Source organism: Amphiprion ocellaris, chromosome 5, assembly GCF_022539595.1.
Source record: "Amphiprion ocellaris isolate individual 3 ecotype Okinawa chromosome 5, ASM2253959v1, whole genome shotgun sequence".
Taxonomy (NCBI): Eukaryota; Metazoa; Chordata; class Actinopteri; family Pomacentridae; genus Amphiprion; species Amphiprion ocellaris.
The window spans coordinates 19,339,637-19,354,925 of record NC_072770.1 but is presented as its reverse complement, the minus strand read 5'-3'; the positions used below and the strand labels follow the sequence as shown (position 1 = coordinate 19,354,925).

The following is a 15,289-nucleotide window of genomic DNA, read 5'->3' as shown; positions in this document are numbered from 1 at the left end:
CTTTCTGTTGTGAAAATTTTCCTTTCTTCTTTGTTGAAGAATTTATACACTTTAATTCCTGCTTTGACATGTCAGATTTAGAATCATGGCAGTAACTTCTTTCCATATGTCAGCTTTCGATTGTGGCAAAGAACTGCACATTCTCACTCTCAAAACAAAAAACAATACATGAATGCAACAATTTGCATCAATGTTCTTGACTAATGACAATTTCTGATGAAATTATAATCAACTGCCAAACTGCAGTGAGTTAGTGGAATTAGTTTTTAATCCAAAATCAAAGATATTTTAAATTATTAGCCATAACTGTTTGAAATTGTCCAGGCATGATAAGATAGCAGACTTGTAATCCTAACCTCACAGTGAAGAAAAATTAAGTTATGAAGTCAATTTAATTAAATTACCTCAACTTGAATTTAGTTTTGAATCAAGAAACGCAGACATCTGAGTTTAAATTACCAATAATTTTCAGTTGATGCAGTTGTCAACATTGTTATGTCAATTAAACCCATTAATGCAGTGTTGAAGCTTAAATAATTTATATAAATCAGTAAATCAGATTCTATTTTAAAGTCTTGCAACCATAAATTTAATTGAAAGGTGGGAATTACTTTACAGAGTGCATGTTTGTTGGTCCTTCATTTCCTAACTTCTGCAACTATTCACTTCAGGGACTAATTCTTCTCCCTTTATCAAAAAAGAAAAAAGAAAACAACAAGATCCTTCGTCTCCTGAAGGGACTTGACTGACTGACATGGAGATCTGTGACTCATTTAATGGAAGAAGATCAAGGAAGACAGAACCAGCTTTAAACTGGATCATAGCTTATGTTCTACTATTCCAAAAGTGAGTGTTTCATGTTGTCACTGTGTTTGAGGCCTCGGCATTGTGCATCAGAGAAAGCCTTTCTGCTTGCAGAGTAATGTATGATGCATGGGTGTCAAGTGGATAAATAGCCTGAGGAAAAATATGTGTCTGCGCAGCCTGCGGTCAAACATCCCATTTCACCCTGCAGAACAGAAAGACATGTGCCCTCTCTGCTGGTACCTTTAGGTATTGCATGTGACAATCTGCAAGGTGATTCTTAAAACATTCACCAATACACATTAGGAAGACAGTGCCACAGTTAACATGTTTTTTTTTTTTTTTTAAATATCCCTCTGAAAGGGAGTTCTTTCCTATGAGGAATGACTGTTTAATTTGTTCATTTGCATTGTTTCATTGCTTATTTTGTCACTCATGCTATTTGATTACTCCTTGTTTTCACCGTATGGGACGGCATTAAATCTGCCGGGAAACCGTTTGTAAACTGTGACAGCCCACAGCTGGTAATCGTTTCTGCTGAACTGCTAATTTTCTCATTAAAAATAATAAAAAGAAAGAGAAACATCCCTTTCTGGCTCCAGCAAATAACGCGGCTACAAGAAGTTGTGCTTTTTACGATGCACAATTAAACTGTCGACAGTAATTTCCAATATATCAATAGCCTCTTGTGTTGATTGCTGCCATCCAGCCACTGCAGAGTGCCGAGTGTATTCAGTAATCACTGAAGACATGATGGGAGTCATTTTCAGTAGGCCTGCAGGCGTCTGGGAACATTACCACTGGGAAAATTACATGGCAGCAGTTTCCGAAGATGAGAGATGATGAGGGGACCAATTAGTATGGAAAGACACATGGCAGTCCTTCAGTAAAAGAAAAAAAAAGAACATTGGAGGAAATGTTCTAGTAGAGTGTAATTATCCATGTTTACTGTCCAAGTCATTAACACTAATTTGTGATGCTTGCAAACAAGCTGTTTAGGTGATGGGGCTTTGCCTTGTTTCAGCAGAGTTAATAATACTATTGCCGTGCAATTACATGCACAATTCAACAAACCGAATCATGACCGGAGGCCGTGGTTTCATTTTTGCTGAAATCAATCATTAAAATATAGGTCTCTAATGGTAAACTGTCACTTAGTCAATCCATCATCTGTCAGTTTGGCAGGTTAGTAAGTCACAGAGGTGGAAGAAGTACGGGGGTTCTAAACGATCAACACCAGAGTGTGATAATAATCCACTACAATACAAATCCTGAGGTTAAAATCACACATGAGCAAAAGTACTGTAGCAAAATACACTCAATTATTATTTATACTATTAAATGAAAAACACTGGCTCTGTCCTGAAATGTCCCATCACTTATTTATTGCATACTGATACATAAAATGCTGTTTTCCTCGACAAGCTAAGGTTATCCCCAAACAAATCTGAAGGGTTGTGAGAATAAATTTAACAATAAATGAATAAATGGTTTGATTAAGTAATAAAAACATTTTGCATTGAAATGAAACCATCTGATAAGTTCAGATAGAGAGTATCAGATAATAACTAACCATTATCTGAAACTTTCTCTGCTTGTAAGATGCCAAAAAGGTTATCTGTAAGAATAGTGTTGTTTTATTAGATTTTTTCCCCTTGGGCACTGAAATAGTACAGTAGAGTCATGTGCCTGTGTAAATGCCCAAAGGCATGTATCTTCATGTTGCTCCTGCTGAATGGACTTCCTCCTTGGAGACCACAGTCTGGTGTGTAACTATCCAGCATTTCAGATCTGATAAGCTCCTGAGCAACTCTGAGCTCCTGCCAGGGAGGTGGCCCTTCAGATTCCCTCTTTGCCCTTCATACTGAGAATTTCTAAATCACAGCCTCTGTGTGGTGCTGATATTTGCTGTGTCTGTAAATGTAACCTCTTTAATGTAGGTGGCCATACATATGCAACTCTTTGACAAATATGCGTTACACCGGAGAGAACTTTTAAAAATTCTTTCAATCTTACGGTGCACAATGAGGCCATATCTTTAGCAGATGTGTTCAGTAGCGCGGTCATTAAGCTTCAAGAAAACTGCAGTTCTTTTGATATTGTTTGCTATGCTTTTCACAGCAAATGGTGCATCTTTTATTTATTTTTCTTTATTCATTTAAAATTGGCAACGTCTTCAGATTCTGTTGATGCTGGACTGACTTCAAGGACTGTGCTTTTGAGCTTTTTGCTCAGATTTTTGTTGGCCTGGGATGTTAGTGATTTTCTGTTTGTTGTGTATTTTAGATTGATAACAGCTGATAATGAGTTTGATGAAAAACAATGGGAACCTGTAGATGCCTGACTGTGTCTTACACTTCCTTGTAAAGTCATTAATTTCATGTCTTGCATACCAGGAAGAAAACCCAAACTATCTAACAGTGCAAAGAACTTTGCATGAATCTGACCAATATTACATAAAAATGGGAAAGGTTGCAACATTTACATTCCCATAGACCTTACTTTGATTTCAGTAGTTGTTTGAGATTAAAGGCACTGTTTAATCCCTATGAAGTTTTTTTTTCTGACTGATTTAACTTGGAGATATAAAGCAGTATTCAACAGGAGGTTGTTATCTAATGAGGTCTCTTTTTTCCAGGAGCTGCATGAATGTTGATGGAGTGATTTAAAAGAAGCTCACCTTAATAATTGGGGGGGTCAAAGATCGCAGAAAAGCAGCCGTGATCACAGATTCCTATAAGGTAACATGTTGTGACTTGGCCTGGAGATGTAGGTCAGGTAAACAGGAAAGCACGGTGGCAGGAGGGCAACAAGGCTTCTATGGGGTTGTTCCTAGTGGGTTGCCAGTTCAGCTCCAAAACAGGTCAAAGATGGGTTCCACATTACCATAAATATAGGAAGCATATCTACATTAACACATGGAAAACAAAAGAGTCTCCAGCGGCAGGTTTAACGCAACCAGATTACATAGGGTTTGTGTATAACTGAGAGGGTCTCAGGTAGCGACACTGACATTTGTCAATTTATGTCAATAAAAGCAAGCCTACCTTCATTCCTTTTCCAAGAGAACAAAGACAGTCACTCCAGTTGAGTAATGTTTCTCAACACAACTCTGTGTCACCCATTATATATATTATAATGGATCTTGGAAGAAAAAAAAAAGTAAAAATCCAAGAATGTGTTCTACAAATGAAGGCTGCACTGTCTCAGTTATATTGATGGAGGCAATTACTGCAAAGATGCATAGTGAAATTAGCATGTTAATTGGTTATTATCACACAATCCAGTACACTGGTCCCAAAAGACTTTCCTCCTATCGTGGGCTTGATGGGAGCACTCCCATGTGTTGAAGAGGAGAAAGACACAATACATAATACTTGACAGCTGATAAATTGAAAGAAGATGAATTATACATGCAAGGATAATGGATGCTATTTTGACTTTATGACATTGTCTCAATTAAACTAGGCATGTTTTACTGTAATGGATGAATCATAATTGCTTTTATTTGCTTAATGTAATTATCTCTAAAATTGTGAAATAAAGTGTGCTTTTCAGTGCATTTTTGTCTATTTTCTACCCCCATTAGCTACTGTATGTTAACAGTAGCTACTCGTCCTTTGATCCATTAATATTTTCAATAATTTCAATACACATTAATCACAACATACTCAGGAAAAGACTCAATACATGAACTAACTCACTTCAAATCAATCAAATCTAATGAAATACTATCCAGGTTTCACACCAAGGGGAATTTCCACACAGTATTAAACCACTAGGTGGCACTCTGACACTGCAGTAAAGCAGCCCAAGCTGTCCAGATGTTATTCAAATCTAAAGGTTAGCTTTTCCCTTAGTGCTCACTCTCTGTTATTTAAAGGTCATCATTTGCAAGCAGAGGACAATCTGATGTAGCATTTATGTTGCTGAATCATAATCATCGTCTGCAACAGGGTGAGGAGTTGATCACTATCACAGTTTGGATGAGGCTCTAATTTTCAGACACTCGCAAAGTTCTCCGATGTAACCTGAAGGTGAATGTGGTGAAAAGAGAAGGCCATGCTAATGTTAAAGTGTCATCTCTCCCTGTACAGACAATAGATCTCCTTCTCAGCAGCATTTACATCAACAATTAGGCAGAGTTTTCGTATTACTAAAAGTGTCAAATTGGAGCCATTGTATCAGCTCATGAAGGGATGAATCAAATGTCAGTGTCACAGAGGCTGTATGATACAGATCCATATCTCTATTATGCTCCAGATAGGACTGGATTGACAAGCATGTTTGTGCATATTTTACTGTAATGCAGCTTCTCCATCTTCATTGACCCACAGAGGAGGTGATAGAGATGCCTCCATGGAGTACGGACACACACATGCTATCCCAGGCCTTCTCTCCTATTTGATGCGCATGTCCTCAATCGATCTGTACAAAGCGAATAGTTCTGTACACGCGTTTGCCACAACAGCCACTCCAAGACTTTTCATTCTGGCTGAGACGGGGGACCAGGTTATTGATCCATCTGCGGCTATACCTGAAGGGCATGACTGCCAGCGAAGATGAAATCTACTTGTTCACGCCTGGTCCCTGTGCTGCTGAGCATGTAACACAGTGTGGCCTATTAGCAGTCCACACTTCAACTGCGTACATGACACTGTCCATCACAGGGGACGTTTTAGCCCTTTTTAGTCAGAGGAACAATGGCAGGGAGAACATCAAAACTGCAGATCCTGATAGTGTGTTAGGTGTATTAGCTCAAATAGAAGGAAGAAGAACAGACTTTTAGTGTGCTCCACCTCCATGTGGAAGGCTGTAGATTGAAAAGTGGATTGAAACAACAATCAGGTTTCTTGCTACAGGGAAGCAGTTGTTTGACATTTGCACTCGGGAAAAAAGCAACCAGTCTTCATACTTGGTGTCATTCCTCATCAGAGAAAACTCACTGGATGAGCACTGGATTTCCCAGAGGGGGTTGTTCTTTTTTTTTACTTCACAGTTATCCACAGCATTATATGTGGTGAAATGGTGCAAAAGGCACTTACAAGAGCAGCATTGCACCCCAGTGCTTCTCTGAGTGGTGTCCCAGGGCTCAGTGTTGCTCATTGTGACTGATGGGGAAATGACCTCCATGAGATCTTAATTTGTCAGCAATCTATACATGTGTATTCCACCCTCCGGCCTCAGGTGGGAGTAATGAGTTTATAATGCTTGGATGCATCAGATTGAAGAAGACAAGCAATTAGAAAGTTACATAAAATTGTTTAAGTGTTTCCAAACTGTTTTTTGTTGTTTTAAATTTCCATTGACGGTATGCATGAGAAAGCTGTGCATTGTTGCACTATTAGGCTTTATGGAGAGCTAAACTATTGGAATTGGCATTGGCCACTAGAGGACAGTCAGGCTTGGCAGGGAAATCTGTCACTTAGGCCAAAAAGACAGAACAGCATTAGCAAAGTCAATGGCACGTGTGGAGCTTACACAATATTCTATAATGGGAAAGGAGCAAAGTATGCAAAATAGAGGGAATGCTGAAGAAAATATTGTTTTACTGGTTCTAAATTGTTGGTATATGAAAACCAGCAACAACATTCCCCAGTATATAATCCATACTGTGCGGTAGAAGTACATTCTTCAATAGAAAATGCAAAAGGCAGCAATAGGCTGAATTATAAAGAAGTGAAACTTGGTGAAGTGATTTATCAAACGGTACAGGATGCTACAAACAAAGCTCCCATGATTCATTTTGCAGCTTTCTGTGAAGTACTGCAGTTTGGATGCTCTCACTTTCTGTTTCTTCAGTGCTTAGGTCATGACAAATGCAAGTGTCATCTGTGACTAGGAGCCAAAGCAGCAAAAGGCCAGTCAGTTAATACCAGCAGAGGGAGAAAGTCAGCCACACTAGTTGTGATGAATAGATACTGTAGCTCCTTTGAGATAATTTTGTGGTAGATGCTTTCTGTGAGGAGACTAGCTGCACATTTCCCCTCCTTTTACACTAGTCAGCACATTTCTAGAAAGAAGCTTCAACCTGCTGGCTTGTTTCTCTCTGAGATCACATTTGATCTTGATTTAATTGATAAAATATATTATATTTTATAAATTATAAGCATTTACAAACATCCATTCAAAAACACACAGTTAAGAAACCAACCAATCTAAACAATCCTAATTTGCACAAAGTGTAATTATGAAAATATTTAGAACTTGCATAGAGTAATAACCTTTAAAATCGTTTATTTTTATATATATATATATATATATATATATATATATATATATATATATATATATATATATATATATATATATATATATATATATATATATATATATGCATTTTTTAAACAAAACATCCTGGTGTAGTACCTCATATGGAAATATTTATGTATAGTACCTGACACAGTGCTGTGAAAATAGATCTGTTTATGTGAGCCTGTACTATGCATAGTGTTGAGGAACCAAGTAGTTTAGGCACAAAAGTTCAAGTCCCTCTTCAGTCATTGATTTAAATCCTAAAACTCATCTTCACCCACTCCTCTGCTGCTCATATTGAAGTAGCTCATACATACATGTTGGATTCAGAAACAGATTCTGCATAATAATAATAATAATAATAATGATGATGATGATGATGATGATGATGATGATGATGATGATGATGATGATGATGATGATGATGATGATGATGATGATGATGATGATGATAATAATAATAATAATAATAATAATAATAATAATAATAAATAATTATAATAATAATTCCACCTTCATTCACCAAATTTTATAAAAGTTCACACCTGATCATCTTGTATTTGTCACAGATTTTTTTTTTCTGTGCATGGTTATGTTGTTCAGTAAAACATGTAAAATCTGGGGTCTCAGCTAACATTCATTTTAGAGTTTAAAAAAAAAATCTTAATGAGGGATGGGGTCATGTCTACAAAATTTCAGGACTCTAGCTACATTGTTTCTCAAGTTATCAAACATTGCACCACAGATTGGCCCCAAGAAAAAAAATACAAAAATCAACAAGACCCCACCCCTCTTTAAGAATAACCCAAAAACTAATGTTACCTGGGACCCCAGGTTTTGCACATGGTCAACTCAATAAATATCGACAACTTTAGCTAAAAATCTGTCAAACTGAAGATGTTCCGGTGTCGGCATTTGGTGAATTGAGGCGGACCAACACATACGGAAAGCCCCATCCTGAAAGTTGATTTTGAATGGTTCTGTAGGTTTGGTATATATGAAACCCCTGAAGTCAATGATTTTGCGACGGCCTGAAATCCTAAGTCATGGTATTTCCTGTTTACTTTTAATCAAACTGTCTCTTCTAATATATACAAAATATCCCCGTATACTGCCATCTAGGTTAAAATCTTGACTTTCGCTGGAGAGGGTCTTTGAAGGTTTTGTCTGTTCAAATTCCATTGTTTGGGTCAACAACTAAACAGTTTAGACTGAGTGTAAACCCATTTAACATTTCCAAAGACAGGACAATGTAACTCTCTGTCTTGAAAACAGAAATCTAGCTACAGACAGTAAAATAACACTACAAGGAGACAAAAGGGGACATGTATGCCAGACAGTGTACACAAAAGAGCAGGGATGAGAGAACAAGCATGACTTCATATGATTGTAAAGGGATAACATTTCGATATACTGTAAAAAATGTCTTTATTTAACCCATAATATTACTTTACTATGTAAATCTACAGCTTCACTATCTGCTCTGTGAGACTGCATATATGCACAGAGGCAGTTTGAGCTAAAAGCTAACGTCAGCATTCTAACATGCACAATGACAATGCTGAAGGGAATCATGTTTTCCCTATCTGCTATCTGTTTAGCAATAAACATTTAGTACAACTGAGGCATAGGGATGTCATTAGTAGCCTATTTCAGGAATTTAGTCATCCGCTTAAGTCTTGGGCAAATAGATTCTGACCTGATGATGGTGCCAGAGAGATCATTGTAGGGAGCAGAATGATGAGATTTCATGGCTATTAATCTCAGATGACAACTGGATGTGATGGACAGTTGACATTTTGCTGTATTTATCTTGTAGCAGTCCATCCCAAAAACGTGGAAATGTATCAAGGGTTGACTGACTGACAAATGCATCTATAGGTCAAGTCTTAAGCCTTCCCTTTAAATCCCGATTAGTTAGTTCTGACCAGTTATCCCAGTATACAAGTAGGTCAGTACCTAGACTGTCTATTTTGCTTTAAGTACTGTCACTCCAGAACAAGAGACTTGAGAGTTTTATTTGTCACATGCATTATGACACATAGCGTCCTGATAGTTTCCAGCTCTGCCACTATTCACTAAAAACAATTCTTGTATCTAAAAATGTCAAAAACAGAGCACAAAGTGTCACCATAAATGCACAAAAAATAACTAAAACACTGCAACAAGTACATAACCTTGAGGCAAGGAATAAACACAGTATCCTTCAGTGGAACTGTCTGTTTAACAGTCTGACTGTGAGTAGAAGCTCTGACACAGTCCTCCAGTCTGAGCATGAAATGTGGCAGGAACTAAGGCAATTAGAAAGGGCTTAACTCCTAAATTAATAATGATTGAAGTCATTACAATCAACGTGTCAGTGGTAAACTTATACATGAATGCTGTATTTGAAAATAAAAGCAGCAAAACAGAAAATAATACAGTAATATAATGTCACTAAAATGTCAAAATCAGAATTTGATCTATGACCTATAACAACAGAGTGTGAATGAGGTCCTGACAAGTGATGTCTCTATTGTGGCTACTGGACATCTACAACACGGGAGTGATGATACACCTCCCGACCAATTGAAGGCCATCACAGCTCACTCTGCATGACAGCCCTTTGCTCAGCTCACCTGCACTTACTGACACCCTGACAGCGGGATTCACGAGTGTGCATCGTGGTAAAATTGATCACAAGAATCCATATCAACCAGCGAAAGCCACTGACAGAAGAGAAGGCATCAAGAGTTCTTCGCCTTGTCTGTGATCCATCTATCTTTAGGCAGGAGCTGGGCGAGGGATCAATTTGCTACAGGCGGCTCATATTTCAATGGTGGCCCAGCAGGGATGAGGGAGCGGACGGGGGGAGAAAATCGGAAGGGAAAGATGGGATGATGACACGGCTTTGCAAGGTTCTTGGGGGTCAATCCAGAGAACAGACAGCAGAAACAGGTGATGCGGATGCAACCCAAGGTGAGAAAAGGGAGAGAGAAGTTTTGTGTGTGACGTAGGAGTCAATAGTGCAGTGGAGGCTTAGGTGCAACATGGATGGCGGCACGGCCTGACAGCTTGTCGATTCAGTGAATTTATAATGAATGTTCTTTTATTCTCCGCTTTCTCTCTAACCTTTCTCTTCTCCTTTACTCCCTTTATCTCACCTCCCTCCTTCCGCTCCTCTTGTCACCTCCCGCCTCTCTTGGTTTCGAGTATGGCCACCCCACACCCACCCCCCACCCTGTCACAGACTCATGTAGCCTATCATCCTGAGGGTAAACACAAAGAATTATATGAAAGGTGCTTAGTCGCATTTCCTTCTACCCCTGCTGTTGCGGTGTCCTAATGATGCAAATGTTAGGCCGGCTAATGAGCAGGAGCTATGTTTAGGCTGAAGTTTGCCGCGCTGCTCGACCACCCTGTCTCATGAATAATAGTGAAATGTCAGAGTCAAGATGTGTGTTCCTCTCAGCTCACAAATAATGGACCATTACAGATGGTGCTTTCTGGAGTTATGCACATGAGAAAAAAAATGACAAAGATTGGTCTGTAACTGTGTCCAAAGGAAAAAATCAGCTTTTAAAATGAAAATTCGTTTAAACAATTAAAATGTAAGCAAGCTGTCATGCCCTAAAACACACATACACACGCACAGCAGGCAGAAAAAGTGTATAAAAACTTCAGATGGAACTCTGAACACCCTCTCACCTGTGCAAGTCACATAACCTTTTGACTCCGAGTTCATTCCGGCTGTCACCTACACATGCCTCTAAAGGGGAGCGAAACCAATAGATGTTGGCTCTGTGTTATTACAATAAACCTCATGGCTGCTTGCGTTTCTTTCCCTCCCCTCCTCGTAGCTTAATCCTCCGTGCTTTTGCCCTTCAGTTTTTCAAAGACAGCCTGCAGGCTAGAATTGCCCTTTGCTGACTTGTGGCTGACAGGGAATAAGTTCCCCTCTCGTCTCCTCCCTTTTATCTCTGAGATCATACTCTGAGTGGGTCAAGATCAATGGTGCTCCCTGCAAATCTGCCCAGACTCTAGGTGCTTCTCATTGACCTTACACAGGGGTAACTGAGCACTCCTTCTCTCATTCAGTTGGCTTTCGCATTCAATTCTATGGATAAATTCACCTGCTTTCATCAAAAAGTCACGGACCGTACCGGTGTAGAGTCGTTTCTGGTCTAATACCAACTTCTTCTTGTAAGCTGTGCTCCAGACATGTATCTAGTTGAAGCCATTCAGGAACACGTGAGGTGAAGTGGGGAAGAAGCTTGCAAGTGTTAAAAGGTAAACTTTTCATCACAAGTTAAGAAACAAATAAAGTGGTCAGAAGCAAGAGTCAGCCAACTTAAGCGCTTAAAACAAAACTCCACAAGAATGTTTCAGGGGAAAAAAAGACCTATTGAGAAACTTATCCAAGGTAGTGAAGTCTAAAAAACTTAACCATGTGTACAATTCAAATGCCACCCTAAGGTTTGGTGACAATGTATAAAGATTTAAAGGCAAACAGGAGCTGTAGCAGAAATGACAAAAATCCCAATAACCAAGGACGTGCTGTGACAGAGTGATAAATGGCTTTACATGATGGAACTGACAGGACTCAGGACAATGCAAACTTCTTGACAACAATACGAAGGAAAAAAAATCAATTTCAGGTATGGCATGGAATTAATGTGCTGTATTGACTATGCTGACAGACAACTTAAGTCTGCCTCAGGGATGGGCTGTAATGTAAAATCACCAGCACAATGAATGACCATTGCATTCGCTCTGCAGAGTAAAAACAACACTAAACAACACGAATAAAATAAACCACAGCAACAAAGAAATCTTCACCCTGAACTCTGCCTTATAAAGCACTGCAGCGAGACAATAAAAGAACCAGAAGCAGAGTCTAAGTGATGCCATTGCCGTCCTCAGGCTTAATACAGATCAAGACAGCAGTCCAGTCTAGATCCAGCTGGGGCTCACAGCCAACGGGATCCCTGTGAGACCCGCTTCAACAAGATGGATGACGGGCACCGAGCTTCAAACTGGGCACACTCAGGCCAGACATCATTGGGTCCGGGCTGAATAAAAAGGTGGTGGCCCCTTGCCTGCTCTTCCCTAATAGGAGGCGCTGCCTGGTTGACAGCAGCCCATAAATAACCGAGTCGGCGCGTCACTGGAAAAGAACAAACTCACCTGAGCACACTCACTCAAAGGCATCACGAGGGATGAGGTGAGACACAAGAATATAAGGCCAGTATAGCTGTGGAATGACAACACGGGTGTGTGAAGGTAGGTCACAGAGACACTTTGTATTATTATTCTTTTATACATTGTGGTGGTCTAATAAAAGCTGCTACAGCTTCACACTATCATAGGTTACTTTAAATTAGCTGTCCTGTCCTCTGGTGTTGTCAGTGATGAGACTGAAGTGTTATAGGGAGCTCAGGATGAAGCCTTCTTTTTTTCTTATCAATGCAAAGACCTATTCACTCATGTGTGAGTCTTCCTCAGGTGAATCCCCTGAATCTTATGAAGATAAGAGGTCTGATGATGAGGGATGCTTTGAGAAAACATTTAGACTTTGAATTATGCAGACAAAAAATCCCAGTCTTACCATGAACCAGTCTGCCAGCCAGAACACTGGAAGGAGACTGACAAGTGGACAGTTCATCACATGCCACAATGAGCGTCATAAGTGTGGGTATTACGTTAAAAGACAATAGTGGAATATAACTATCTGTTTCAGAATTGTACTGAACTATAGTTTGAGTTACTTCTACCATGCTTGAGTATTTCCATTTATTCCACTACAATTCAGAGACAACTATTGTACTATTTATTCCAGTACATTTATTCGATATCACTACTTATTTGTGACATTGGAGAATTAACTCAATCACACAAAATTCATCCATCCATTTTCTTCTGCTTATTTGGGGTCAGGTCAGGGTAGCAGCAGGCTAAGCATTTTAGATGCTCCTCTCCCCAGCAATGTTTTCCAGTTCCTCCTGGAGGATCCCAAGATGCTCCCATGACAAATGAGATATGCAATTCCTCCATTGAGTTCAGGGTCTACCTCAGGGTCTCTTCCCAAAGGAAGGCACCACCTGAACCAGTTGGCTCCTTTCACCATTAAGGAGCGACTCTGCTCCCCCAAGATGTCTGATCTCCTCGCTGTATCTCTAAAACTGTGCCTAGACACCCTACAGAGGAAACTCATTTTGGCCACTTGTAACTGTAATTTTACTCTCACTACCCACAGCTCATGAGCATAGGTGCGGGATGGAGCATAGATAAACTGGTAAATTGAGAGCTTTGCCGTTTTTGCTCAGCACGATATTCCCCATGACAGTCCAGTCCAATGCCCACATTACTGCTGACAATGCACCATCTGTCCATCTTATGCTCCATTTTCTTGTTACTTGTAACCAAGTTCCCAAGATGCTTAAACTCCATTACCAGGAAAAGCAACTCACCCCCAACCTGAAGGTAGCAATCCAGTGGTTTACAACAATGAAACCTAGGCCTCAGACTTGGAGATTCGACTCTCAGGCCAAGACTTGATGAAACCAACAGAGCCATGTCATCCAAAGTTTCCAAATTGGACACGCCCTCATCCCAGCTGTGCTTTGAGATCCTATCCATGAATATCACAAACAGAACTGGAGCCAAAGTGCAACCCCTGATGAAGTCCAACACCCTTTGGAAATGTGTGTGACTTTGCTCCAAGAATACAAACCCAGCTTTCATTTTAGCAATACAAGAACCTGATGGAGTGTAAGAACAGCCTCGGTACCCCACACAGGGTTTCCCAGGGGACACAGATGTAAGCTTTCTTCAGGTCTACAAAACATATGTGGACTGGATGGTCAAACTCCCATGACAAATTGGGGTGAGCTGAGGTCACGACTGAGGAAAATGACACCAACAAATATACGGGTCAAAGGGGATGCTGCATGAGAGCAGCAGTGTGCCTGTTCCTGCACTCTTTTATCAGTGTCCTTTCACTGCTGCATGGAGCCCACACCACACCTGACACCCATAACAGTGAAGGAGACACAACATTATTATTTTTAATCCCCAAGGGGAAATTGCTTAGAAAAGTTGTGATTCCACTGGGTATTGAACCCAAGACCTTCTGCATGGAAAGCAGATGTGATGACCACTACACTATGGAACCCTGTGACTTTTTTAGCTCATCAATCATCCAGGGCCTCAGAAGTTTGGCTCTGTAGAACAGGATTGCACTGGACATGATGTTTGCCAGTCACGGAGCATTTTGCCATGTTCTGCAACTAATTGTTGTACTTGTATTTCCGATATTTTATATAACATGACTCATGTTGTTTTGTACCTCACTGATCTACTGCACAAAGAGAGGAGACTCCCAAACTCATGAAGTATATCTGGAGGTTTTCACTGTTCAGGTGCTGGAAAACTTCAGTAAATACCCATTTGATACCTTTGTTGACTATAATAATGGTTTTTGCTTTACTAATGTGCTGTGTTATCCATTGTGCTAAGGCTATGTTTATTTTTTTGTTTAAATCTACTTTTGGCCAATATGTACATTTGCCACTTCTGAGAGATGGTGTTCATGACTGAACGCCACAATTTTTTTTAAGATTATGTGTGAACTATTCAGCTAAGATTACTTGTTTTTCTCCTAGTATTTACTGATTAATTGCTAAAATCATGTTAAAATCACAGTTAGCTAACAACTATATATTGCTCTACTACTAATAATAATCAGTAGTATTAGTCTTGACTGGTGGTTATGTTTCCACTTAAAATCTATGATGGTGTTAATTTTGATGTTAGAAATTGTATTTTGTGTGAGCTGAAAGTGCTCACAAAGAGGAAAAATATGATGCAAATTTCTAATTAAATCAAAACGTAGATGTCAATACATAACATCACGCTCATGTGGTGCCTATATGACATAGGGTAAACTGGGGTAAGGTGCTGCCCTGACATACATAATTTCTGATGCAGCACTTATGTTGCTGTTAAAGTAAGTGTTACGGGGAAGAGTGGGAAGACTTAGTCCGAAAACTGAGTCTGAAAACTGAGTCCGAAAACAGAGTCCACGAAGGCGTGCGGGTTACTGTGATCCAGCGGGGAGTGAATGAAAGGACAGAGCTTAAACTGGTGGAGATGAGGTGGAGAACAGGTGAATGGAGTGAGCTGATTATTGCAGGTGACACTCATTGCAGTAATTAGCTGATGGCAGAATGCAGGCAGGAGAAACAGGGAG

At 39.7% G+C, this 15,289-nt stretch overlaps 1 non-coding gene across 1 annotated transcript; it reads right to left on the bottom strand.

Moving 5' to 3' along the window:
• Window positions 1–14,139: 14,139 nt before the first annotated feature.
• Window positions 14,140–14,212, bottom strand: trnav-uac (transfer RNA valine (anticodon UAC)). The gene has a single exon. It is a non-coding gene; the product is annotated as a tRNA-Gly (tRNA).
• Between the last annotated feature and the right edge of the window lie 1,077 nt (window positions 14,213–15,289).